This window comes from Mauremys mutica, unplaced genomic scaffold, assembly GCF_020497125.1.
Source record: "Mauremys mutica isolate MM-2020 ecotype Southern unplaced genomic scaffold, ASM2049712v1 Super-Scaffold_100084, whole genome shotgun sequence".
In the NCBI taxonomy this organism is placed as follows: domain Eukaryota; kingdom Metazoa; phylum Chordata; order Testudines; family Geoemydidae; genus Mauremys; species Mauremys mutica.
Window position 1 is genome coordinate 328,294 of NW_025423260.1, and position 6,000 is coordinate 334,293.

At 51.4% G+C, this 6,000-nt stretch overlaps 1 long non-coding RNA gene across 1 annotated transcript; it reads left to right on the top strand.

Moving 5' to 3' along the window:
* The first annotated feature begins 292 nt into the window (after window positions 1-292).
* Window positions 293-5,175, top strand: LOC123358501. Its single transcript, XR_006575736.1, has 3 exons — window positions 293-349; window positions 847-935; window positions 5,159-5,175. It is a non-coding gene; the product is annotated as an uncharacterized LOC123358501 (long non-coding RNA).
* The last annotated feature ends 825 nt before the right edge of the window (window positions 5,176-6,000 follow it).

The following is a 6,000-nucleotide window of genomic DNA, read 5'->3' on the forward strand; positions in this document are numbered from 1 at the left end:
GTGAGTGTGGGGCAAGAAGAATCCGTCCCGTTCTGTTGTTGATTCAATGTCCTTGTATAATCCCCTCCAATTTCCCATCTTTTCTCTTGAGCCTTTAAATGGTGACACAAAATCTCCCAGATGTTGGTGCTTCTCTTTTATATTGGCAAATATTTAGTTTGTGCCCCATTTTCTCCTCAGTTCTGAAATACTGATATCGAATGCTGAAAAATCTTCACACTTTTCTCTCCAGGTGTGTGACTGAGTTCAGGGCTCTTATCGTACTGAGCGTGGCGCTGTTCTGCCAGGTGCTGCAGAGACCCCAACTGACATCTGGGCCCTGTTCTGCCAGGCGCTGCAGAGACCCCAGGTGAGATCAGACCCCACTGTTGTGCCAGGTAAAACTGAGACCTGGACCGAGATCACGGCCCCCCCTTGTGCCAGGCAGCGAACGACTGTGACCCAAACCACTGCCTCCATTGTGCTGGGCACTTCAGAGACCTCGACTGAGATCTGTGTCCCTGTTGGGTCTGACATCCCCCAGTGTGCTGGGCACTGCACAAACCCTGACCGAGTTTGGGGTCCTGGTGGTGCCAGGAACTGCACAGACCCCTACAGAGAGCAGGGACCTTGTTGTGCCGGGGGCTACAGTGACCCTGACTGAGCTCCGAGCCCCTGTTGTGCCAGGCCCTGCATCAACACCAAGTGAAATCAGGCTCCCATTGTGCCAGGTGCTGCAGAGACAGCAAACAAACTCAGGGACCTTGTTGTTGGTGGAGCTGCAGAGACCCCAAGTGAGATCTGGGCCCTGTTCTGCCAGGTGCTGCAGAGACCGCCAACAGAGGTCAGACACCACTGTTGTGACAGGTGCTGTGGAGCCCCCAACTGAGATCTGCGCCCCTGTTGTGCTGGACACTGCAGAGACCCCACAGACATCAGGTCGCCCATTGTGCCAGGTAAAACTGAGACCTGGACCAAGATCACAGCCCCCCTTGTGCCGGGCAGCGCACGACTGTGGTACAGATTTCTGCCTCCATTGTGCTGGGCACTTCAGAGACCTCGACTGAGATCTGTGTCCCCGTTGGGCCTGGCCCTGCACTGATCCCGACCCAGATCACATCCCACCACTGTACTGGGCACTGCACAGACCCTGACAGATCCTGCCCCCACATTTTGCCAGATGCTGCAGGGACCCCAAACAAAATCAGGGATCCTGTAATGCTGGGAGTTGCAGAGTTCCCGACTGAGGTCAGGCCCCTATTGTGCAGGGCTCTGCACAGACACTGAGATCAGGGTCCCCATTGTGACAGGTGCTGCACAGACACCAAGGGTATCTCTACCCTGCCATTAAAAACCCCCAGCTGGCCCATGCCAGGTGACTCGGGCTCACGGGGCTCAGGCGAAGGGGCTGTTTAATTGCAGTGTAGATGTCTGGGCTCGGGCTGGGGCCAGGCTGTAGGACCCTGCGAGGTGGGAGGGTGCCAGACCTTGGACTGCAGCCCCAGCCGGAACATGGACACCACAATTAAACAGCCCCACAGCCTGAGCCGTGTGAGCCCAAGTCAGCGGGCACGGGCCAGCTGCCGGTGTCTAACAAGTTTGCATGGAGAATTTGGGGCAAAACTGGGATCTGAACCCAGATTGTTTGAATTCTTGCCTCTCCCGTTAACCCCAAGCCCAGCGTGTGTGTGTGCAGCGTTGTTTTGGTCAGTGTTTGCCTTGCATTGGCTTCCAAGGGAGGCTGTGGAATTTCCTTCATTGGAGGTCTTTAAGACCAGGTTAGAGATACACCCTCTGTATCCCTAGACATTCCCAGACTGGTGTATCTCTGGGATGGAGGGGAGCCCGGCGGGGGGGAAGCTTTCTCCAGCTGTATGTTGTGTTTTTATATATATATATTGCATCGCATCCCAGAAATGTAGGGCTAGATAGGACCTCAAAATGTCATCAAGTCCAGCTCTCTCTGCCAAGGCAGGACCAAGTATCTGTAGATTATCTGTGACAGAGCTTTCTCCTACTTGTTCTTAAAAACTTCCAGGGACAGAGACTCCCCAGCCCCCCTTGTAAGACTATTCCAGAGCTGACCTGCCTTAGCTCTGGGGACACCCACACAGATTGTAGTGGTGAGCAGCTCTGGAGAGAGGAGACCCCAGCGAGTGGGCAGCTGGGTAAAAAGACTGAAGTTGGGAGGAGAAACATTGACGTGTCCAAGGTCACCCAGGCTGTCTGTGATGGAGCTAGAACTAGAGCCCAGTTCTAGTGCCACCGTACTGCTGTTTCTGAAGGTCTCTGCCACCCTGGTGTTTTAGGCACTGGTGCAAACCCTTAGTACAGACAGAATTTACACTAGTGCACTCTGACTGGTACTGGTGCACCATGTCCCAGATTGAAGGTTTGAGGTGATGGGGGCGGGGGGAAGTGACCTCACAGAGGCCTGGGGCTGGCTGAACAGTGCTGCTGGTAAGGGAGGGGCAGCAGTGAGTGCTGGAGGTATGAGCCAGGAGCACAGCCCCACAGGGCTGGACACTGACTTCTCCTGACCCAGGGGACACCCCCCCAGCGAGGTGGTTTGTCCATGGATGCACAGGCTGTCTTGGCAGGGCAGCCCAGCTGCAGTCCCTGCACACCTCTTCCTGCAGCCTAATACAGTGTGCTCGGGGGACCTTCCCAAGCTGCGGGTGACGGGGCTCTGGAGCTAACAGGGTCTGTTCCTGGCTCTGTCACGGACCTGTTTAGTGACCGTGGGGAAGTCACAGCCCCTCTCTCTGTAACGCTGTCCCCAGTGACTCGAGAGCATGAGCACCAGCCTCAGGCAGACTGGTAAGAAGCAGGGAACAAACCCCAAATTGGGTGTGAGGTCTGTATGGAGATTTCACCAACCAAGAATCTAGTGTAAACGCTTCAGGCTCTGTAACAGCATTAACATGGAATCACAGACAGTCCCCTTGGGTGATCCCATATATCTCACCACGCAGGTGAGCTCGTCTTCGTGACAGATGGTCCCTTACTCCAGGGGTTCTCAACCTTTTTCTTTCTGAGCCCCCCCCCGGCTATAAAACCTCCACTGCCCATGTGGGCCACAATCCCTGGTTTTCTGCATATAAAAGCCAGGGCTGGCGTTAGGGGGCAGCAAGCAGGGCAACTGCCTGCGGCCCCACGCCACAGGGGCCCCCACAAAGCTACATTGCTCAGGCTTTGGCTTCAGCCCTGGTGGTGGGGCTCAGGGCCCTGGACTTCAGCCCCATGCGCTGGGCTTCAGCTTTCTGCCCTGGGCCTCAGCGAGTCTAATGCCGGCCTTGCTTGGCAACCCCCTGAAAGCTGCTCACGGCCCCCTAGGGGGCCCCAGACTCATGGTTGAGAACCCCTGCCTTACCCCACGAATCACAGCAATGTTTAAGTTACTGCCAGTCCCAAAGGACCAGTCACTTCCTTAGGTCAACTGAATCTTAGATCTTCCAACAAAGACAACACTTGTAGCCAGTCCTGTCATAACCTGTATTAAGACTTATTTAAAAGAAAACAAGAGTTGTTTACAAAGTTAAAGCAGGTAATCCTATAGATGCAGACGAGTTGCAGTCTTAGATTTCAAAGGTAATAGAAGCTTCTATAATAAGCAAGCTCTACATATTGTTTAGGACTAACCCCGGCTACGCAGCTGGGGATCTCTTGCTTATGCCTAGAAACTTTGCCCCCCAGAGTCCAAGCAGCATACAAATCATCAGTTCCTTCTGTTTGGGGTTTTTCATCCCTTTCCTACCATGTGCTCTGTCCTGGAAACTCAGCTAATGGGAAAACAAGAGCACAACAACAGTTTTGTGTCTCCATTAATGTCCCATAATAGTCTCTCTGGTGTGGATGGACCTTTCCTGCCAGGCAGGGTGTAATGCATTCTGTTGCCAATCAGCACTTTACGTAGGTAAAGTCTCTCTCCTGTGTGGTGATTTACAGAGCCACAGAGGCTCACAATGCAACTAGTCAGATGTTAACCCAGGCAGCAACTCACAAGCATTCAATGAAGTCTAAACACTAAACACATTCTCATGTTTACAGTCTGTATGAGGAGTATCTACTCATTGGGACTCGCTGGGGAGCCACAGAAAGGAACAAGATGTGCTGAGGCAAGAAGGCCCAGTCTCAGCGCCCCCGGGGTCACGCTTCCCAAAGGCTAAAACTAGGCCCAGCCCATAAAGGGTTCTCAATCTTTTTCTTTCTGAACCCCCAATGACAGAGATTCCGCAACCTCTCTAGGCAATTTATTCTAGTGCATAACCACTCTGACAGTTAGGGATTTTTTCCTAATGTCCTACCTAAACCTTCCTTGCTGCAATTTGAGCCCATTCCTTTTTGTCCTGTCCTCAGAGGTTAAGAAGAACAATGTTTCTCCTTCCTCCTTGAAACAAACTTTTATGTGCTTGAAAGCTGATCATATCTTCTTCAGACTAAACAAACGCAGTTTTTTCAGTCTTCCCTCATAGGTCATGTTCTCTAGACCTTTAATCATTTTTGTTGCTCTTCTCTGGATTTTCTCCAATTTGTCCACATCTTTCCTGAAATGTGGCACCTAGAACTGGACACAATACTCCAGTTGAGGCCTAATCAGTGCGGAGTAGAGCGGAAGAATTACTTCTTGTGTCTTGCTTACAATACTCCTGCTAATACATCTCAGAATTATCCTTGCTTTTTTTGCAACAGTGTAGCATTGTTGACTCATATTTAGCTTGTGATCCACTGTGACTCCCAGATCCGTTTCTGCAGTGCTCCTTCCTGGGCAGTCATTTCCTGTCTTGTATGTGTGCAACTGATTGTTCCTTCCTAAGTGGAGTACTTTGGATTTGTCCTTATTGAATTTCATCCTGTTTACTTCACACCATTTCTCCAGTTTGTCCAGATCTTTTTGAATTTCAGTTCTATCCTCCAAAGCACTTGCAACCCCTCCCAGCTTGGTATTGTCCACAAACTTGATAAGTATAACAGAGAGACTCTACTGCTGGGAGGGTGTCACTCTGTCTCAAAGGGTCACAGCCTGGTGGCAGGGGGCTAGGCCTGTACTGGGATAAGGTCACAGTGTGGCAGAACCTAGAATGTCCATTAGCAGGGAACAATGCTGGGGGGAATCGACATGTGGAAAGGACAGAAACCTTGTCTGAATTCTCTCACATTGCCCTTCTTGCCCTGGCAGGTTACAGAATAACATCCACTTTCGCTCCAGATCATCCCCTCCTCCCAGGGGGAAGGAAATGGCTGCAATGGAGCTGGCTCAGGTAAGGGATTATCAGACAGCTGGTGGTGGGTTCTGCTTGGAGGGAGAGGAGCAGTAAATGTACAGGAGGGTGGGAGGCAGGAACTATCTAGGGTGTGGAATGGGAGGGGACAGGATGTGACAAACCTGCTGAGACTTGTGTACTCTAGGGTGTGATGGGTTGTCACCCCGGGGTGCAGTCTGGGGGGCTTCTGGGAACCGCTGTGCCCTCTAACCCTCAAGCTGGGCTGGCCCTCTCACACTGCTTTGCTGGAGATTCAGCCAGCCTCTCCAGGGCCTGTTATCACCCAACACGACAGCAGGTGGCACCATACAGCCAACTAAGCTATCTGAGTGCTTTACCTGAGCCACTCAAGGACAGATAGACGACAACAGCCAATTTCCCAGCGATAAGTGATAGCAAACAGATCAAAGCAGATTACTTAAATAACCAAAAACTCAAACTAAGCCTAACATACTATCTGGATAGAATTTGAATTAGCAATTTTTCACCCCGACTGATGATAGAAGCAGTCCACCAAGTTTCCATACACAAGCAAGAAATCCCTTTACCCTGGGACCAACACTTTCCCCCAGTTCAGTCTTTGTTCCTGAGGTGTTTCCAGGAGTTTTCTTGTGTGCAGAATGAGGCCAAGAGATGATGTCACACCCCACCTTATGTAGCTTTTCCATATGGCGGGACCCCTTTGTTCCAAACTCAGTTCCCAGTCCAGTTTGTGGAAAAATAGAGGAACCAAAATGGAGTTTAGTGGCATATGGTC